This window comes from Pongo abelii, chromosome 1 (assembly GCF_028885655.2).
Source record: "Pongo abelii isolate AG06213 chromosome 1, NHGRI_mPonAbe1-v2.0_pri, whole genome shotgun sequence".
NCBI classification, from domain to species: domain Eukaryota; kingdom Metazoa; phylum Chordata; class Mammalia; order Primates; family Hominidae; genus Pongo; species Pongo abelii.
The window spans coordinates 149,168,816-149,191,475 of NC_071985.2; the positions used below are offsets into that span (position 1 = coordinate 149,168,816).

At 40.3% G+C, this 22,660-nt stretch overlaps 1 long non-coding RNA gene across 1 annotated transcript in view; it reads right to left on the bottom strand.

Moving 5' to 3' along the window:
- Positions 1 to 22,660, bottom strand: part of LOC129050425 (uncharacterized) — a 57,966-nt gene that overhangs the window by 13,961 nt on the left and 21,345 nt on the right. Inside the window, exons 2-3 of the long non-coding RNA XR_008514058.2 lie at positions 22,533 to 22,624; positions 20,291 to 22,277 (exon numbers count right to left, since the gene is read on the bottom strand). This is a non-coding gene — a long non-coding RNA (uncharacterized LOC129050425). The remainder of the gene's footprint in view (positions 1 to 20,290; positions 22,278 to 22,532; positions 22,625 to 22,660) is intronic.

The following is a 22,660-nucleotide window of genomic DNA, read 5'->3' on the forward strand; positions in this document are numbered from 1 at the left end:
TGTTCTATGAGTATGACTCCTTTTTCTAGATTGTCTTTTAATAATAACGGGGTTTCATCATCCCTTTCATTATTCCTTTTTATTGCATAATGGCTTCATAATTGTCACCAATCTTTCTTGATTTCCAGAGGAAAGCTCTCCTTTAGCTTTCTGTTTCTAAATGACTTACATTGTGTTATTTTATTTTTTAATTAATAGATTTTATTTTTTAGAGCAGTTTTAGATTCACAGCAAAATTGAGAAGAAAGCGCAGAGTTCCCACATACCTGGGACCTCCTCCCATACACAGCCTCCCCCTCAATCAACATCCTATATCAGTGTGGTACTTTTGTTACAATTGATGAATCAACGCTGACACATCATAATAAACCAAAATCCATAGTTTACATTAGAGTTGCACATTCTATGGATGGTGCATCCTTTGTACATTCTAAGGGTGTCATACATTTTATGGGTTTTGACAAATGTATGATCACATGTATCCACCATTATAGTATCATGTAGAATGGGTTCACTGCCCTGAAGATCCCCTGTGCTTCATGTATTCATCCCTCCTTCCCCCCGGTCCTCTGGTAACCACTGACCTTTTTCCCGTCTCTATCGCTTTGCCTTTCCTAGAATGTCGTATAGTTGAAATCATATGGTATGCAGACTTTTCAGATTGGCTTCTTTCACTAAACGATATGCATTTAAGATTCCTACTTGGCTTTATGTAGCTCGATAGCTCATTTCTTTTTCACACTGAATAAAATTTCATTGTGTAATATAGTTTTTTAAAAAAAAAAAATTGAATTGACCCAGTTTTGAGCTCTAGCTAGAGGCAGTTAGTTTCCATTCTTGAGTGGCCCATTAAATACACTCTCCTAACTGTCTCCCTTTTTAGGCTCTCATGCATTGAGTCACTCAAACCCCTCCCAGGCCAGGCTATAGACAACCAGGCACAGCCTCTATGCCCAAGAGCTTATGGAAATTATTTGAACTACTCAATCCTAAACTTGCTTACCATGACTTGCCCATTCTTTCCTGCTGAAATCATGGTCAAGGCGCTTGCTCATAGTTCCCCCGCTCTTTCCTTCCGTCTTGTGAGTGGTCCTGGTGCTTCCCTGAATGGCCCTGCATAGCATGCTGTATTCTCCCCAGGGAACTGTGAGTGTAACAAACTATAAAACCCTTTCCAATTCCTCCGTCTTGGTCTGTGTCTGAACTCACCATCCTCACCCAAGGTAGTATGGGTAAAACACATTATATGGCTGTACCACAGTTTGTTTATACATTTACTTATTGAAAGACATCTTACTTCCAAGTTTCAGCTATTATGAATAAAGCTGCTATAAACATTCATGTGCAGGTTTTGGTGTAGATATAAATTTTCAAATCTTTTGGGTAAATACCAAGGAGGAGTGAGATTGCTGGATCTTATGCTGAGAGTATGTTTGGTTTTATAAGAAACTGCCAAACTATTTTCTAAAATGTCTGTACCATTTTTCATTTCCACTATCAATGAAAGAGAGTTCTTGTTTTTCGACATCTTCACCAGCATTTGGTATTGTCAGTGTTTTGGATGTTAGCCATTCTAGTAGGTGTGTAGTGATACTTCCTTGTTTTAATTTGAAATTCCCTAATAACATACAATGTTGAGTGTCTTTTCAATGCTAGCCATCTGTATATCATCTTTGGTGGGGTGTCCGTCCAGATATTTTGTCAAAATTTTAATTAGATTGTTCATTTCCTTATTGTTGAGTTTTAAGAGTTATTTGTCTATTTGGATAACAGTCAGACAGTCAGATATGTCTTTTACACCTATGTTCTTTTTAGAGTGCTATCTGGTTCTCTGAGAATTCACAGGTTTACTCTTGTAATAGATGGTTCTCTATAGCCATTTTCATTTCTATAAAGGAATATTTTTTCTGAGTATTTATAAAAACAGTAGGTTCAGGGATACTGACTACTAAAACTTCTATTGCTACTTACCAGATATTAATCAGTCATTGAGTCAATCAAATACTTATTAGGCACTTAATATTTTTCTAGACACTGTTGGAGATAACAGTGGTAAAAGGAGGTAAAAGGCCTGCTACTGTTTTCAGTAGATTTATAGTCTATTTTGAGATAATTTAAATACAATTTAGGACTGGCTTTGTGGAACTAACTATAAGTGCTATTGAAATCCAGAGAGCTCCAGAAGAGTTCAGAGAACTCCAGAGGAGTTTGTGCGGACTAGAATTATTGAGCAAAGATTCATGTATGACATGAGGGCTGACCTAGGCTTGGAAGGTCAGATAACCCATGTACAAGTGGAAAGGAAAAGAATACATGTAATGTGCCAGAGCACCTTGTAGGTGTTTACAATGCGTGTGCCTCAAGCATTACAAACACTTAATGTTTTTATTACATGGGTAGCCCCTCAAGAAGGAAAAGCAGACAGATCCCTTCTGACTGAGTGATTTGACCCCAATCCCTATATAAAGATATCACTCCTACCATCTATCTACTTATACAGTACCACAGTAGATATTTGTCTTAGTCCATTTGTGTTGCTATAAATGAATACCTGAGGCTGAGTAATTGATAAAGAGAAGGAGTTAATTTGGCTTAAGGTGTTGCAGGCTATACAAGAAGCACAGCATCAACATTTGCTTCTGGTGAAGGTCTCAGGTTGCTTCCACTCATGGAGGAAGGTGAAAGGGAGTTAGCGTGTGCAAAGGTCACAGAGTGAGGGAGGAAAACAAGAATGTGGGGAAAAGGGTGCCAGACTCTTTTTAACAACCAGCTCTTGTGGGAACTAATAGAGTGAGAACTCATTACCACTACGACAGCACCAAGCCATTATTGAGGGATCCACCCTCATGACCTAAACACTTCCCATTAGGTCCCATCTCTAATACTGAGGATCAACTTTCAGATTGAGGTTTGGGGGGATAAATATCCAAACCATAGCATTCCACCCTTTACCCCTCAAACTTCATGTTCTTCTTACATTGCAAAATAAAATCGTTTCATCCCAATAGTCTCCAAAAGTCTTAACTTGTTCCAGCGTCAACTCAAAAGTCCAATGTCCCAAATCTTATCTGAGAGTCAAGATAAATTCCTTATAGCTGGAAGACTGTATAATCAAAAACAAATTATTTACTTCCAAGATACAATGGTTGTACAAGCATTGGGTAAACATTCCCATTCCAAAAGGGAAAAATTGGCCAAGAGAAAGGGGTAACAGGTTCCATGTAAGTTTGAAATCCAGCAGGGTGGATATTAAATCTTAAAGCCCCAAAATAATCTTTGACTCCATGTCTGATATCCTGAGTGCACTGGTGTGAAGAGTATGCCCCCAGGGGCTCTAGCAGCCCTACCTCCATGACTTTGCTGAGTGTAGCCTACATGACTGCTCTTATGGGTTGGAGTCCAGTGTCTGTGGCTTTTCCAGATTGAAGTTGCACACTGCTGGTGGCTCTATAATTCTGGTGTCTGGAGGGTTGTGGCCCTATTTTCACAGGTCTACTAGGCAGTGCTTTGGTGGGGACTCTGTGCAGGGGGATCCAACTCTACATTTCCCCTCAGTACTACCCTAGTCGAGGCTCTCTGCAGTGACTCCACCCCTGTGGCAGGCTTCTGCCTGGGTGCCCAGGCTTTCTGATACGTTCTCTGAAATCTAGATGCAAGCTGCCAAGCCACCATTCTTGCATTCTGTGCACCTACACAGTTAACACTATGTGGAAGCCACCAAGGCTTATGGCTAGTGCCCTCAGGGGCAGTGGCCAGATCAATACTTGTGGCCCTTTGACCCACAGCTGCAGACTGAGGGAGAGATGCAGGGAGCAGCCCCCTGAGATGGAGCAGAACAGCTGCACCCTAGGAAATTATTCTGTTTTCCTGTGCCTCTGGGCCTGTGATGGGAGGAGTAGCCTTGAAAATTTCTGAAATACCTTTGGGTATTTCTTCTTTCCCGTTGCACCTGGCTACCTTTTAGTGATACAAATCCCTCTAGTGAGTGGTTGCTCTGTAGTGCCCTTGAATTCTTCTGGAAATGCTCCTTCCTTCTCTACCACATGGTCAGGCTACATATTTTCCAAATGTTTATGCTCTGCTTCCTTTTTAATTATAAGTTCCACTTTAGGTCCTTCCTTTGCTGCTGTATATGACCATAGCTGTTAAAAGCAGGCATGCTCCTTCTTGAAGCTTTGCTGCTTAGCGATTTCTTCCCTTAGATACCCTAGGTCATCACTCTTAAGTTTGGCCCTAGGGCATGAACACAATGCAGCTAAGTCCTTTGCTATGGCAACAAGGGTGACCTTTGCTCCAGTTCCGAGTAAGTTCCTCATTTCCACTTGAGATTTCATCAGTTTGGACTTTGCTGTCTATATTTCTATCAGCGTTTTGGTCACAACCACGCAACTAATCTCTAAGAAGTTCCAGATTTTTCCTTGCTTATTTTTCTTCTTTTGTGCCCTCCAAACTCTTCCAACCTCTGCCCATTATCCAGTTCTGAAGCTGCTTCCACATTTTCAAGTATCTTTATAGCAGTGCCCCACTCCTTGGTACTAATTTTCTGTCAGTCTGTTCGTGTTGCTATATAGGAATACCTGAGGCTGGTCAATTATAAAGAAAGGGGGCTTATTTGGTGATATGGTTTGTCTCTGTGTACTTATGTACTTACCCAAATCTTGTCTCAATTTGTAATCCCCATGAGTCAAGGGAGGGACCAGTAATCCCCATATGTCAAGGGAGGGGGCTGATTGGATCAGTTTCCCCATGCTGTTCTCTTAATAGTGAGTGAGTTTCCATGAGACATGATGGCTTTATAAGTGTTTGGATGTTCCTCCTTGGCTCTTCTCTCTCCTGTCACCTTGTGAAGAAGGTGTCTGCTTCCCCTTTGCCTTCTGCCATGATTGTAAGTTTCCTGAGGCATCTCCAGCCATGCAGAACTGTGAGTCAATTAAACCTCCTTTGTTTATAAATTACCTAGTCTCAGGGAAGTTCTTTACAGCAGTGTGAGAAACGACTAATACATTTGGCTCATGGTTTGGCAGGCTGTACAAGAAGCATGGCACTGGCATTTGCTTCTGGTGAGGGACTCAGGATGTTTCCACTCATGGTGGAAGGGGAAGGGGAGCTGGCATGTGCAGAGATCACATGGTGAGAGAGGAAGCAAGAGAGAGATGGGAGGTACCAGGCTCTTTTTAACAACCAGCTCTCTTGGGAACTAATAGAGCAAGAACTCACTCATTACCAGGAGGACAGCACCAAGCCATTCATGAGGGATCCACCTCTAGGACTCAAACACCCCCCATTAGGCCCCACCTCCAATGCTGGGGATCAAATCTCAACATAAAATTTGGGGGCACAAACATCCAAATTACAGCAATATTTATCCATTTAGCTCTAGAAAACATTTAATCATTAAGAGACACTAGTTAAAAGGAAAATGCATCTATGGGATGAGGAGATGGTTATAACTTAAATGATCATCCATTCATTTATGTACTCTCTATTCAATAAATAGATATTGGGTCCCTACTCCATGGTAAGCACTATGCTGGACCCTGGCTATGAAAGATAAAGAGGCTATAACAGCTGCCTAAAGTAGCTTAGGGCTAGTGACAATGCATGCACAGATGACCATTATGCAGTGTGATTCACTCCATTTCATAGGTGAGGAGAAAGTGATGACAGACCATGGAGGCCCTGAGAATAGTGGTGAAGCTTAAGGGGTCTAGGAGTTGACCACATAGACAAAAGAGAGAAGAGAATTTTATCCTTTTTTTCTTCATCTTTCTCGTTTTCTCTACTTCCTGAACAATTCTTCACAAAGATTTTAGCAAGGACCAAGCAGAGTGGTGTTTTCCAGGTACAGTGAGGGGAGCCTCCATGGTCTCTCCAACAAGGGGAGGAAGGTGTCTGCACAGGGGAGTCAGGGCCCAGCATGGAGTGTTGGAGCCTAAGTGAGGCAAGAAGGGCTGCCCCCCAGGAAAGTGTCCAGGGGAGGAGACAGTGGGACAGCCATAGAGATGGACCAACTAAGGAAATATATTAGGAATAATGTGGGTCAGATTTTTCACTGTTGGAGAAGGTACTTGCATGTATGGAAATGAGAAAAAAAGAACAACTCTTTAGTGTTGTATTAAAAATGGAGTTATAAGTTTGAATTCATGATTTTCAATACATAGAGAAATATGAGTTTGGGGTGTGTGTGTGTGAATGTGTATTTTCTAGCTTTGTAGGCTTAGAGTGCCTGAGATCAGTGACAGACTCCTAGCAGTCAGTACAACCAACATCCACATCTTTGGTTGGTTCCGCAGATGGGCCAGGGCAATTACAAGGTGAGCCTGCACAATCTTGTTCTGGAAAGCAATGAAGCGCTCAAAGAATGACGAGAACATGCCAAAAGGACACAGAATCCTGCAGGCAGGTGTTTCCCCATGAACATAAAAAAGACAACAATGGTAACAGATTAGAACCTTTTGAATAAAATAAGAATCAATGTACTCATATTCATATAAATAATTTAATAAATAAATTGAAAATTTGATGAAGAATGGGATGGCTACATAGGCTAAAAGTATTACCCACAAAATATGTGTTAATTGCAAAAGGAAAAAAAAAGTGACTATCCAGTGAAGAAACCTGGCAGAAACCACCTTAGTTAAGTGATCAATGTTAATATTAGAAATGGAAAAAATCCAAATCATGTGCTGCCAGTAGGATGCAATGAGGCACACATAGCATCACTTCTGTAATATTTTTGTCAAAAGTACAAAAAGCTAACTCTAATCATGGGGAAACATCAAACAAAGATAAACTCAGGTACATTCTCCAAAAGCTGTCCTGTAATCTTCAAAAATGTCAAGGTTATGAAAGTCAAGAGAACATGGAGAAACCATTCTGAGACTATGACAACTAAAAGCATTGTGTGATTCTGGACTGGAACAGTTTTGGGAAAATAAGGAAACCTGAATGCGATCTGTGGATTAGACGGTAGTAATGTATAAGTGTTAATTTCATAATTTTGACAGTAGATAATATAAGAGAAATATATTTTTTATAATATGGGAGAATTATCATTGTTTATGATACATACACACCAAAGCATTTAGGGGTTTAGGATGTTATGCTAGCAACGTACTCATAAATGGTTTAGGGAAAACAGTTCTTGCTACTATAGGCACAACTTTTCTATAAGTTTGAGATTACTTATTTTTAAGAAGGTCGGGAGAGATAATCTCCTATGGGGAGGCCTGAATATGTTATGAGTTAACACTTTAGAGGGAGCTCCTTTTTATCCCATTGAGAATATAGTTCTAGAAAACATAGCAACAGGGCGGTGCCCACTGTGGCTCTCCATGTACAGCTGGGGCTGGGATTCTGGTCATGGGGACCAGGCCTGGCTTTGCAAGTTAGCAGTGAAATATCTTTAGTTACAGCACCTACTTTTTCTAGATGGCTATTTTGCCCTCTGTAAAATGAATGGTGGACATAGCCTTCTTCCTGCTCTAAAATTCAACACTGTGATTTCATCTTTTAATATATTATAGCTTACCACAGTCTCTGTGGTGCTTTTTGTTGCAAAGTTCTCAATATCCATCTGCCCCAGGGAGACCCCTAGCTCATATAGTGTCGCCTAGGTTGTCAGTTTGGCCACCTCTGCCTGGATTAATCTTTGTCTGGCAGGCAGGACTAGTGTCTGATGTGCGGAACTCCAGAAAGGAAGCATACCCTGGCCTAACAGCACAGGGATGGCCTTTGAGATAACACTCTCTTCTGTCCCATATAACTCCAGAAGTGTAACTTGAAGCTCAGTTGGGAACTTGCCACAGAGAATATTCCCTTGGAGGGCCTCCAAATGTTAATTCCAGAGATGATGGTGCAACAAGAAGGTGACCAGCCAGATGGGAAGGCCTGGTTCATGATGGGGTTCTCATCTGTCCACACCCAGGCCCATCTGAGTTTCGGAACACATCAGGAAACTTTAACAACCTCCACACATGCACATGCCAACCACACATAAGAAATACTCATTCTAGTTGACATTTAGCCAATGGAAATTAATATGCTATAGTGTGCTGAGAATTCTCTTTCCTTAATAATAACCAGACTTAAGAGAATGAGAACAAGATGCAAGACTACTGAAAAATGAAGGGCAATCATCTGTATATCATATTTTTTCATCTAATGTAAATATCCAAATTCCAAAGGCAATTGGTTTTATATATAATTTAATTGGGAAGCATTCCATCAGGTATTTGTTATTAAGAATCAGAGATGTATCAGGAGGACTTGATTGTTTCAGGAAGAACACCAACAGGATTTAGAAGTTTCTTTGACCAATTACTGAAGTGCCTGGCACATAATTGATGCTCAATAAATATTTGGATGAAGGCATAAAAATATATTCACCTGTGAAAATGATGATCCACACTGTCACATGCAGTAGACTCAGGCAGCTAACTGTATTTTTAAAATATTGTGTAATTTAGGTTCTCTTAAAATTCCAAACTAGATGGAGATTAAATGAGAATTGGTTAAAATTAATGTATAATGTTTCCTGAATAAAATAGCTCACTCAATCTGAGAGGCCTTTTCCTGTTTGCTGGAATTCTGTTTCCCTTATTATTTTTTCAGTTCCAGGTAAGACTGTTTAGGGGGAGACTTTCTCCTCCAGACCCCACCTCTATAATCTGGCAGGCAAGGGCACCATAAACTGGAATGATGCTTCCTGTTTGTGCACTGAGATTTCTCTAGTTCAGCTCAACCCTGCCACAGGGATGATGGCTTGCTTATAAAGCTTGGGTAATGAATAGCCCAAGATTTATTTTCACATTTATTTAGGACAACTTTCTCTCTGTCACTGTGCCAACACTATCAGCACAACTCAATGTTGCATAAAAAAGCACAAGCTTTGGAGAAAAAGAAAAAGGTCTGGGCTTAAATGTCTGCTCTGCCAATCATCAGTTGCCTGACCTTGAGCTGGTTATTGGACATATTTGAGCTTCATTTTCTTCACAGGGTTGTTGTTCCAGTTAAACAAGACCACATTTACACAGTGCCTGGCACCTAGTAGGCCTGCAATTTAGTTCTCTTTTAGTTAATTTCCTGTGGACCCATTTTGCTTTCTGTCACCTCAGCTTTCTTGTTTTCTATGAGCCCTTCCTAGTTCCCTCTTCTCTCTTGACTCTAATCTAAAGCAAATCAATAAACACTAGCTTACCCTGCAGTTGGGACACTCCTGTAATGCTGTTAGTTGGTCAGCATCTCCTTGTTCATCGTGAAGGGAAGGTGAGCATTTGGGATTCCTAGAGGTGCCCTGGTTGCCTTCTTCCAGAACAGAATTGTCTTACTTTAATCCATGATGGCATCAATAGATGCATGCATAATTTTTAAGCTCATATTCCTGATTTAAGTTCATATTTCTCCTCAATGTATACAGCCCCATCTTAAGATTTTTTCCCTTAGGGATAGATTCAAATTACCTTGCCTCAATGCCTGTGGGTATTGAAGGTGGAGACACCAGCAGTTGCTGCAGTTAGCATTTAGTACTGCAGTTATCTCCAAACCCCTGAGTGGGTGTCACCTATCATTAGGATCATTAGGTATTATGGTGTGTTTTTGGCACAGTAGACAGAGTGATTCTTTAAAACATGCCAGATAATAAATGACATTCTCCTCCTCAGTGCCCTCCAGTGGCTTCCCATCTCACTAGAATAAATCATCAGGTCCTGACATCCCAGGGCCTGCGTGACTCTACACGATGTGACCCTGCCTGCTCTCCAGTCTCCTCTCATTCTCTATCTTATTGGCTATGTTCCAATGCCACAGGCCTCTTTGCTGTTTCCCATGTCAAAGAACTCAAGATCCCACCTCAAGGCTTTTGTACCTGTTGTTCCTCATGCCAGAATATTGATCTCCCCATATAGCTATACAATGAGGTTCTGCTCAAATGTCACCTCCTCAGGGAGGTCTTCCTGGACTGCCCTGTCTAAATTAGCACCAGCAATCATCACTCTCTATCCCTTAATCAGCGTTATTTTTCTACACACACAAACACACACTTGCTATTTATTTAAAGCCTAATTCTTTTAGAATGTAGGACTTTGTTTCCTTCACTGGCAGTATTTCCAGTGAATAGAATACAGTAGTGCCCCCTTATTCAAGGTTTTGCTTTCTGTGGTTTCAGTTACCCACGGTCAACTGGTGTCCAAAAGTATTAAGTGGAAATTTCCAGAAATAAGGAATTTGTTAGTTTTAAATTGTGTGCCTTTCTGAGTAGTGTGAGGAAATCTCACACCATTCCATTTTGTGCTCCCTGGAGTGTATTCTTTTGCCCAGCACATCCACGCTGTATATACTGCCTACCTACCAGTCACTTAGCCGCCATCTGGGCTGTCAGATCGACTGTAGCAGCAACATAGTGCTTATGGTCAAGGAACCATTATTTCACTTAATAATGGCCCCAAAGTGTAAGAGTACTGCACCTAATTTACACATTAAACTTTCTCATAGGTGTGTATGCATAGGAAAAAACCTCCTACTGTATAGGTAGGATTTGGTACCATCTGTAGTTTCAGCAGCCACTGGGGGTCTTGGAATGTATCCCCTGTTGTTAAGGGGGAACCACTGTAGTGTTTGGTCCAGCAAAGGCACTCAGTGACTGAATGAAGTAATACATTAATTTAGGAATAGCCCTGAGGTTATTATGTAGTTTGGTAAGAAAAGGGCTGTGAAACCACTTTTGCTCGAAGACATTGTGATGCTATGTCTCCATAATATGAACAAGAACAGCAATGTAATAGCTTCCATTTATTGAACATTATGATGCTTTGCTCAGTGGGAATCTACAAGTTGTTTGTGATCATTCATAAGCTTATAATTTTATCACTTTGGTCTGTGGGAAAAATGTGCAGTAGTTTATTATAAGGTTGTTACAAAGGAAATGTGCAGTTTTTAAACTACTAAATGCACCATGGAAATTATATTCTCCTCTATTGATGTACACAGAATGTGGTGTCACAAGAGGCCCTCTTACAATTTTAGTCCTTTCTCTGACACATTTCCCGATACTCTACCTTCCCCTTACCATCTCCTGGCAAACAAATACAGACAAAGCCTCCTGGAGCATATGGTTGGGATTTCAAAACATAAGTGCTAGCTCTGGACAGGTCTGGTTTAAATCGACGTGGACTTGAATGAATTACTTAAAGTTTCTATGTCTCAGTTACTTCATCCCTTAAATGGGAATAATGATAGCACCTACATTATAGATATGCACTGAGTAAATGAAATAAGACATAATGTGATTAGCATTAGCTGGATGTGGTGGCTCATGCCTGTAATCCCAGCACTTTGGGCGGCTGAGGTAGGTGGATCATTTGAAGTCAGGAGTTTGAGACCAACCTGGACAACATGGTGAAACGCTGTCTCTACTAAAAATACAAAAATTAGCATGGCATGGTTGTGCGTGCCTGTAATCCCAGTTACTTGGGAGGCTGAGGTCTGAGAATTGCTTGAATCCAGGAGGCGGAGATTGCAGTGAGCCAAGATGGCACCACTGTACTCCAGCCTGGATGACAGAGTGAGACTGTCTCAAAAAAAAAAAAAAAAAAAAGACATAATGTGATTAGCATTAGCATAAAGCTATCACTGAACAATTATTAACAAAAAAAGGGTCCTAAGCATTTGGGACTTAGGAGAGGCAGTCCTTGCCTCCCCAAAGTGTTTTCTTCTAACATGGGACAAATAATTTTCTTTAGAATATATATTTAAAATTAGTCTGTGGAAATTTGTACAAATTTGCCAATATGCAATTTGAAATGATGTCATATTTCTGCTGTATAAACACCTTTTGAATTTAAGGTGTAATTGTCCTCTCAGCTTTCACTGTGGTCAGCTACTCTACTCAGCAGCTACAAGTCTCGACCCTTGGGTGGAGTAGGTAAGTCTTCAGGATTTGTTTTGTTAAACTATTTTCATTTTTAAAAAATTGTTCATCTGTTTTTAGTTTTAAGACAAGTCGCAGCAATTGCTTTACAGAAAATGTTTTACTCTCTCCTAAATGTTGTGAGAGAAGTGGTTTCAGGAATAGGCCTAGGGTATGTCTGGTTTGCTGTGTGTGGGGTCAGATGGGAATAGAGCTCCACCAGGAGTGGATGGATTCAGGAGTCACACAGGGGGAGACGAGCTCCTGTCCCTCCCTTACACCACAGCCACTCTATAACTTGGCTCTTTCTCTTTCTTTCTCTCTCTCTTTTTTTTTTTCCATTTTTCTTCTTAGCAAAAGCAGGCATTACTGACCTCACAAGGGTACTAGGGCAATTTTATTAGTATTCCTTTTATTAAGCATCAGCTTTTATGTGGAGGTAGAAATATATATTCTTTTATATGGTTTCACACATGCACGCACACACACGTGCACATCTGAGGCTGGGGAGGACCCACAGAGACCTCCAAAAAGAAGAGAATCCAAGGGCATATCCCTGAAACGATCTTGAGTCAACTTTTAGAAGCAAAAAATTGCTCAAAAACAACTTGTCTCTCTAGGGTAAATCTTATATAGGAAATGTCAGTGCAGAGCTCTGCTACCAGAACCAAGGTGTGTATGTGCACAGATGGGGGTGTGGGCACTGGGGTAAGGGGGAGAACAAGAAACAGATATTATTCTAACAGAAATAATTTCCGATTTCTTGCATATCTTCCCACTCACAATAAAATATACTTTTCCAAATTACACATCAGCTGTTTGAAGTGTCTGAGGCAGAATGCCTGGGCTGTAACTTTTTTTTTTTCCAGCAGGAAACTAAGAAAGAAGTCATAAAACATTAATACTGCCTTAAAATAACTTAAGGTAGGGTGATCCCAAGATGAACTCGAGTTGAGCACCAGAGGGAAGCTGTACTTCCAGAGGAGAAATTTCATTAAAGAGGACTTGCCCTTTCCACAGAGAGGTCTGGGTCTGACTTCTTGAAGCTGGGAGGGCTTGTGTCACGCTGAGTGGGAATCCTGGCCGCTTCACACATCTGTGGAGTACGCCTCTCCTCCAAAACAGAAATAACTGGGGAAGTAAGGCAACTTCCTTCTTCTAAACAAAGGGACTCCAACACATCATCTGGGCCCATTATGGGGTGTTTTCAAATTTCCATAAGCTCAGTCAAGTTTAGGACTTCACTAATTTGGACACGTGATCACTTAGGAGGCGCTAGACTGAAACAGAGTAGTGGTTCAGCGGACAACTTTAGGAGTCAGACCTGGTGAGAATCCTGGCTTTGCCACTTATTAGCTGTGAACATGAACAATTTATTTATTTGCTCTCAGACTGCTTTCTCTTCTGTAGAACTGAAACAATAATACCTAATTATAATGTAGTTTTGAGGATTAGATAAGGAATGCACAACGGTTTACGATTTAAAAAGTCACTTTTTCATATTAATATTTACATTATTCTAAGCCCTTATCCTACTGATTATAGAAAGTCCAATTTTCTATTGGATCCCCTTTCTCCAAGATTTTGTTTGTTTATTTTATTTCAGTAGTTTTGGGGGAACAGGTGATTTTTGGTTACATGGGTAAGTTCTTTAGTGGTGATTTCTGAGATTTTGATGTACCTGTCACCTGAGCAGTGTACACTGTACCCACCATGTAGTCTTTTATCTCTCACCCCCCCTCCTCCTTCCCCCAAATCCCCCAAATCTATTATATCATTCTTATGCCTTTGCATCTTTATAGCTTAGCTCCCACTTGTAAGTGAGGACATACAATATTTGGTTTTTCCATTCCTGAATTACTTAGAATAATGGTCTCCAATTCCATTCTGTATGCTGCAAATGCCATTATTTCATTCTTTATACGGCTGAGTAGTATTCCATGATGTAAATATACCACATTTTCTTTATCCACTTGTTGCTCGATGGGCATTTAGGTTGGTTTCACATATTTGCAATTGCGAATTGTGCTGCTATAAATACACACGTGCAAATGTCTTTTTCATATGATGACTTCTTTTCCTTTGAGTAGATAGCCACTAGTCTCCAAACTATTTTGGGGAACATCAGAGGAAGCAGTTTTTTAAAATTTTTTATTTTTTAGTTTTTTAAGATGGAGTCTCATTCTGTCACCCAGGCTGGAGTGCAGTGGCGCCATCTCAGCTCACTGCAACCTCTGCCTCCCGGGTTCAAGAGATTCTCCTGCCTCAGCCTCCCAAGTAGCTGGGATTCCAGGCATGTGCCACCACACCTGGCTAATTTTTGTATTTTTAGTAGGGAATGGGGTTTTGCCATGTTGGGCAGGGGTCTTGAACACCTGACTTCAAGTGATCTACCTGCCTTGGCCTCCCAAAGTGCTGGGATTACAGGCGTGAGCCACCATGCCTGGCCCAGAGAAAGTAGTTTTAAGTTCTACATATTAACCTGGTAGTCATTATTCCACTGAACAATTTCTGCTGTTCCAAATGTCTTGTGTAACCTCTTGCTATTGTATAGCTCCCTTCTCTAGACTTGAATTAAAATGAAGCTCCAGCTAGCCCATATAGTACCTTTGTGTCAATCACCAAAAGGTGATCCTTCCAAATAGGGCCATGACTTCATGAACAGACTAGGCCTTTAAATGAATTAGAAAATGATGTCCTCTCTTTCTGGGTGGACTCAGCCCCATGTCAGGGTCCACAGTTTGTTGAAGAGAACGCTGGCTGCATTTCAGCCCTCATTCCTCTCCTTAGCCAGATGCTTTTGGACAATTAAAAAACCAATACAACCTTGAGCAACAGGCCTAGGTAGTCCCTGGCTGCATGTAACATAAAACCCCAAAACAACACTGGCTTAAACAAAATAGAAGTGTATTTCTTCCTCGTGTAAAAGGAGGTAGGACTTGCAAGGTTGGCCCGATGATACCATTTCATGCTATCATCAGAGTCCTGGTTTCTGTTTTTCTGCTCCACCATCCTAAGTATGTGGCTTTCAGTGTTAAGGTCATTTAATGGTCCATGATAGCCTTAGAGCTGATGCCATCTTATCCAAGTTCTAAATGGTAGGAAGGAGGAAGGATTGAAGATGAGTGAGCCCTCGTGCACATAAGGATTCTATTGCATACATCTTGTTGACCAAAACTTCATCATATGACCACACCTGTCTGCAAAGGAAACTGAGATATGTATTAGCTAGGCGCATGGTTATAGGTGCTCCTATCATTGAGGAGGTGGGGAAAATGGATATTAGGGGTGGGCCATTGGCAATTTCTCATCTCACAAGGCTTTTCTCATTTGCAACTCTACTCTAGGCGGGGACCTAGAGTACTCCCTTACCATTACCACTCCCTCCCCTGACTCAAAACAGCTAAGAGTGTAATTTAATAAAATTTAATTGAATGCAGAGGATGATAAGAAAATAACACTGCAGAGAGCTGAAGGCAATATTGCATAATGGTTAAGCACATTGGCTCTAGAGTCAGATTGTCTGGGTCAAACACTGGCTCTGTGATAATTTCTTAGCTATGAGACTATGGGCAGCATTTTCCCCTAAACTTTCTGGGCTTCTGGTTTCCCAATCTGCAACATAATAGGGTTGTTATGAGTATTAAATGAAATAATACACATGTAGTCCATTTAGTGCAGAGTGGCTGTATTCCTACAAATTAGCACTCTAAAGGGTTTGAGGGTAGACAGGCAATGATATACCTCTGGCCATGGTTTCTTGTAGATCCCATTTACAAGAATATTGGTTTATCCTTCCATTCTGCAGTGATATTTATGAAGTGATATTTATGAAAGACCAACCAATACCTAAGTGACTACTGATCTTTACCCTTGGCTTGCTTTATTGTATCCTTGAACAGCCAGAAAACTTGCATTTGAAGAGTTAGCATAATTCTCATTCTTTGTGGCAAGTTGAACACTTCATTTGCTTACTCTTGTCAGCCATTATGTATTAAAACTATTTGCCAGAAATAAATGACAGAAAGAGAATGCACAGAGGGGTAAAGACTACAGAATGCACTCAGCTCTTTGAGAGTGTTTCCAGCATCTGACTCTGATGCTCATTAGCCACAAGTCAGCGGTCTGGTCTGCCCTGCCAGCTCTCCTGTATTTATCCAAGTGGGAGTGTATAGACTATATGGGATGGCCATATAGAAATACTTATCTTCTTAATTTTTTCTTATTTTGAGAAAAATATTTTAGAGAAAAATAGAAATATAATGTGTCAGTGCTGTGGCAGGTATCAAACAGGCTAGAGGTGTATATGAAGATCATACTACTTAACTGAGAGAAAGTCCTCAAAGTGTTCAGTGAACAAGCAAAAATGGTTATATATACGACTGTCAACAGTGATTCCTTTTAGGGTTTATAGGCTCTGATCCCCGTTTGAAAGTCCTTGCTTTGCTCTCTATGGGCTCCCAAGCAGCAGAGGTCCCACTTCTCATGGGAATCTCTGGCTCCCACAGTGCTTCTCATCGTCAGATACCCCGAGTGTCTCAGTCCACAGCATGTGAGATTGGTGGGGATCCTCCCTTGCCGCTGTCCAAGGCCATGGTGTTTCCTGTCTGAGCATGACAGACAGTGGAAACTTATTTTCTTCAGGGGATGCTCCTAACCCACCCAGAGGTACAGTCTGACCTCTATTGTCCTGATAAGACAATCATGAAAGTTGAGAGTACATTGCTCAAAACGTAGGTTTTTCTCCAACTTAACTAATTCTGTATGTGGGCTCCAAATTTCAGTCTAAATCTGTATTTTCAAAAAAAAATTTCTTTACATAAGCAAGGATATAGCATAGTTAAAGCTAGCTCTAGTTTATATTGTAATAAATACAACAATATCTTGATCTATAGCATCATCATTAGGACTTGGAGTGACTTCACAGGTTTTTTTTATTTCCCTAGAAAACTATGGATAGGAACTAGCTTTTAGCTTTACAGTAGTAATAGTAAACTTTCCTGATAATAATATCAACTCCCTGCTTCCAAAAGAATGTCCCAAAGGTCTCCATCTAGAGAAACTGAAAACTCTCAACCACTCCCAAATGGCACTCCAAATGCTTAAAAAGAAAATAAAAAATTCTTTTTTTCACTGGGGAACCAACTTGCTAGTGTTTAGCACATGATAAGCACTAAAACAGTATCTATTGTTCCTACCTGTTTCTTTCCAAAAAGGACTTTTTGAGTAAAGGACTTATGTAAAATAAGGTTACAATATTGTAAAAACAGGATCATGTGAAAAACAAAAACGGCCTATATTCACTGCAAAAGGCAGTATATTACTGTGAGCTTCCTTGCAGCAAGGACAAAGAAAGGAAATTCAGGAAGCTTTTTAACTCGGGAATGAACAGGCACATCAATTCTGTAAGGGAGCAAGTTTTTCATGGCAGTGCCTCCTATAGAAGACATTGAGAGACATAATAGGCAGTGTCCTTGAAAAAGCTAGAGGCACAGGGTTTTCGTGCAACTTCACACAATTCTAAGGGCATCTAGGCTTATGAGGAGGTCTGCCTGCACTGATAGGCAGACATCAGAATACTTTGGGGAGCAGAAGAGAGGCATGTACTTTTTAGGCTTGCTTTTTAAAATATTTCTTCCTCTCAGACATTTGAGGATGAACTGTCATTTTCAGAAGATGTGATAAAGACCAGAGGAATATTTGATAGAGTTGAATTTGAGCTTTTGAGAAATTGTATGTGTGTACGTATGTATTGCTGAGTGCATTGAATGTAATTGCAGACATGTTTATAACTATTTAAATATTCAATACAAGTTTGTTTTCTCAAGTTTTTAGTCATAAAAATACAGACATTTGACTAATAAAGAAAAAATTACCTACACTCTCATAATCTTAATATGATTGGTAGTTTAAAAAACTTATTTTTAATTTTTGTTTTTATTTTTATATCAGGGTAGTTGAGACAATTTTAAAATTAAAAAAATTTTTTTGCAGAGACAGGGTCTCACTTTGTCACCCAGGCTGGAGTGCAGTGGTGTGATCATGGCTCACTGCACCCTCAACCTCCTGTGCTCAACAAATCCTCCCATCTCAGCCTCCCAAGTAGCTGGGACTACAGGCGTGCAACACCATGCTTGGCTCATCTTTCAGAGATGAGGTCTTGCTATGTTGCCCAGACTGGTTTTGAACTCCTGACCTCAAGCAATCCTCCCACCTCGGCCTTTCAAATTGATGGGATTACAGGCATGAGCCACATCCCCCAGCTACTATGGTGATTTAAAAACATCCATAAATTACTTGATAATCTTTCTTTCCAAAGAAGAAAGCTAATTCTCCTCCCTTTGAGTAAGAGCTCTACTTAGTGACTTGATCCCAGCAAATAGAATGTGGTAGAAGTAAGAATGTATGACTTTCTGGCCTGGGTCACAGCAAACACTGTGGCTTCCTCCTTGTTCTTGGTTCACTCACTCTGGAGGAAGCCAGCTGCCACTTTGTGAGGACACCTAAGAAGCCTATGTAGGGGCCCATTTGGCAAGGAATTGTGCTTCCTGGCAATAGACAACAAGAAACTGAGCCCCCACTGCCACCAGCCATATGCATGAGCCTTCTTAGAAGCAGATCCAAGAGCCCCAGTCCAGCTCTCACATGACTGCAGCCCTACCCAATAGCTTGACTGCAATCTTCATGGAAGACCTTGAGCCAGAACTACCCAGCTAAGCTACTCCCAAATTCTTAGCATGGAGAAACAGTGAGATAATAAATCTTGTTGTTTCAAATCGCCAAGTGTTGGGGGTAACTTAGTCACCCAGCAGCAAGAAGCTATTATAATCAGCATTAATACCCTTCTGTTTATTTAATTCCATTTTCGCCCTCTGCTGTAGAGATGCTTGTGCTTGATAGGTCCAATCAAAATGTACATAAACTAGCCTCCTATGTTTTTCACTGAATGGTGGAGATGCAGTATAGTGGATATAGTGGAATGACTGAAAATGCAAATCATGCAGTTAGCTTACTTGGGTTTGAACCCTGCCTCTTCTCTTTCTGTGTGATTTTTGGTCTGTCATTTTCTTTGTGCTTAATTTTTCCATTTAAACTGGAAATGATAATAGTACATTGGGTTATTGTGAGGATTAATGAGTTTATAAAATGTTTAGAAGAATATATGGTGCATAGTAAGCAGTCTAGAGGAGAGAGCGATTTCTATACTGCGTAACTTAAAGAAGTTTTTTTTTTCTTGAAGACAGGGTCTCACTCTGTCATCCAGGCTGGAGTGCAGTGGTGCCATCATAGCTCACTGCAGCCTTCAAATCCTGGGCTCAAGCAATACCCCCATCTCAGCTTCCCATATAGCTAGGACTACAGGTGCATGCCACCATGCCAGGTTAATTATATATATATATATTTTTTTAGAGGCAGGGTCTTGCTATATTGTCTGGGCTGGTCTTCATCTGGCCTAAAGTGATCCTCCTGCCTTGGCCTCCCACAAAAGTGTTGGGATTATAGGCATGAGCCACTGTACCTGGCCATATAACTATTGATAATTACTTTTAATGACTATATAATACTATCTCTAGGGAGGCACCATGTTTTCCTCCTCATTTCTCTAATATTAATAAGTTAGGTTATCTTGAAATTTTTTGCCATTATAAATAATGCCATGATAAACATATTGAGCAGCATACAATTTCATCAGATAAAATCTCAATATGTAAACATTGAAACTAGCTCAAAAGTGCTCTTGAAAGTGTGGTAAGACTATGCTTTAAAAAATTGATTGTCAACTACCCAATCTACACTTCTGTTAATGAATGACTTTGCAGCTTTAAGTGTATTTATATTATGTGTCTCTTCACAAACCTTTGTTGTACCAGGTCTGCATGTAGTCTGAGTGGAAATAGCTCTTAAATAGAGGCTCAGAGATCTCAGGCACTGACTTCAGTTGAGTTTTGCTGCATCAAAACTCAGAAGTGAGCTAAAGCCCAGATATTAGGGACCATGGTTTTAGATAGCTGGAGATCAAGATACTTAAGCTTAAGTTTTGGTGCTGCTGCTTACTAGCTGTATGAGTTTCAGCAAGGTCAAAGCTTATTTTCCTCATCCGTAAATGTATAGGATAATAAGTCTTACCTTATAAGGAGTGTAATGGGGTTATAACAAAGTAGCTTTTGTCCAAGTACAAAGTAAGAATAAAAGACTGTCACTGTTTCTAGGACTGTGAGCTTCATGGAGACAAGAAACTGTGCTTTTTCTCTCCTTCCTGTGAATGAATCCCATTGCAGCTTTGATTGTGGTTGAATTAACTATGGAAGCCATGCATCTTCAGCATCTAGCACATAATGGACACTCAGCAAATGACAACTGAATGAACAAACTAATTACTCTTACCTTGAGCAGTGACTTGTGTGACCTCTGGCAATTGGTTCACCATCTGAATCCCTCAGCTAGGTATCTCCCCCTAATGCTGCTCCTCCATTGACAGGCATTCCGCAGCCGTCAGTTGTTTCCCAGCCAGAGCCCGCACTGGCACTGATGTCTGCTATTAACACTGGAGAGGCCCCGGGACTTCACTCGATGCTATCCCACTGGGATGACTGAGAAGAAGTAGGAGAAAATCATGTAAAAGCGTGGGCTTGTCTAAGTGTTTCCTCATCTGTTTCTTGGTATCTTCCTTGCTTCTCTGCTTCTCCTGGCCCCAGATCTCCTTGTCTTCTCTCTTCCATCCAGAAAGACACACATGCCCCTCTAAGCATCACTTTAGGGCTGAAGTCCAAAGTCTTCTCTTAGCTGAAATTCACTGTGCACTTGCCACTTGGCAGAGACTGCAAATAGCTCAGCGGGTGTTTTCATAGTCAGCATTAAAAAAATAATTGCCACACCACTATTAAAGTTTTCCTCATTGTTGTAACTGTTGGCAAAGGCAAATGTCTGGGGAGATTGACTCCCTGGAAAGCTTCATTATGCTGCAAGAATATTTTTGATAACATTTCAGCAGCTCCTGACTGTCAACTTCACCATGTGGTTTTTTTAAAATTGTCCCCCACCCCTCTCTAACAGGTCCTCCAATTCACAAAAACATTCAGGTTAGTTGTTGAGCAAGTGAATCTTTCCAAGTAATTAGCAGGTAGAATTACCAGGTAGCAGGCAGTGTTTGCTTGTAATCCATCAATAGTAGTTGCAGTGGGGCTAATTGTCATCTTGAGCGGCCCTGCAACCACATCTAATTAAAAGTGTCAACAGAGAGTTATTTCTGTCTTTTGTTCCCACTGCTAGGTTGTACGTGTTTACTTCAGAAATCCAGGCTCAAAGTAAGACAGATATTTGGAACATGTGAATATACAGGAAAAATATTCCCCAGCAACTCGAAGTACGTAAAAGCATTTAGGCCTCATTCCTCTGTCCACCTGACTTCTTTGGTTTGTATTAGTTTATGTATTCAAGGCAGATATACAGTATCTGATAAATGCAAGAGGGACATGATGCCTTTTCCTAAGCAGCAAAGTTATACTTTGCCAACCTGACTGGGAGCTGGGCTGAAGGGACAAAGGCAGGAGTCTTTTAAGACTCACTAACACTTACCTAGTAATGGCAGTGGCTGCCACTACAGCTAGGTTTCTTGCCTTTGATTCATATTCTTTCTTTCTTTCTTTTTTCATGCTTCACTGAATTGTTTTCCAGTTCAAGATAGGTAGATCTGCCAAAACTACAAAGCCTATATTGCATATAGAACATGCCTAGATTTACAGAGCAAGGATGCAGGAACATATTTTTCCATCAGCAGAGTCTGGGTCTTGGCTAACTTAAAGTTTTGTGTCTGTTCTTGGGATCAGCCCCGGGTGAAGACTCTGTGAGGTCCAGCTGACTACTTCATTCTCATAAATACTTTCTTTGAAATCTCCTTGATTGAATAAAACCATTTCTTGTTTTGTATTTAGAGACAGGATCCCATTTTCTTCCTTTCATTCTTTCTTTTTTTTTTTTTTTCCTCCTGACTCACATATAGAATCAAGATGTTGGGTTCCAGAAGCCCATATGCTAATTCACAGATGGCTTTTAGGGATAAATTTTTTTCTTGCCATTTGAATCATTTAGGTAATGTGCTTTATTTTCCAATACAGAATAAAAAACACTCTAAATAGACATCAGTGTCATATGGTGCCTAATGATTTCTTCAGGTACTGCAATCAATATTGTTTGGTGATGGTAGTGAATGAGACACAAATATTACTATGAGGTTTTTCTTGGACTTGCTTTTTTGAAGATTTCATTTAAAGTTGAATTCTAAAATGTTGAGAATACAACAGCTGGTATTCAACATTTGTTTTGAATTGATATCTAATCAAGATAATAGATTCTCTTCATACCTAAGCAGAAACTAAAAAAAAAAAAAAAAAAGGCAAAACTAGGATGCAAGAAAAAGTGATGTACTTACAACCAATACAGTCTATTGATATATTTTAACTTTAATATTATTTTAATGATTTTTTACTGGAGAGGGGACAAGGGAGCTTGCAGAGAACCAGTGCTTTCATGAGGCATTGCCGTAGGCATTCAAAATCTATTCGGTTTTAGTAGGTCATCATGGAAAGGGAAAACCAAACATGAGAAAGAAAACTCATTGGAAACTTACCTCTATAACATTCAGATGTTTAAAAATCTATTTCCTCCACACCCACATGTTTATTAGACAGCCACCAGCAAATACACAGGTGATCCCTGTAACTTTAGGTATAAAGAACAGAAAATGTGTTACAAGCC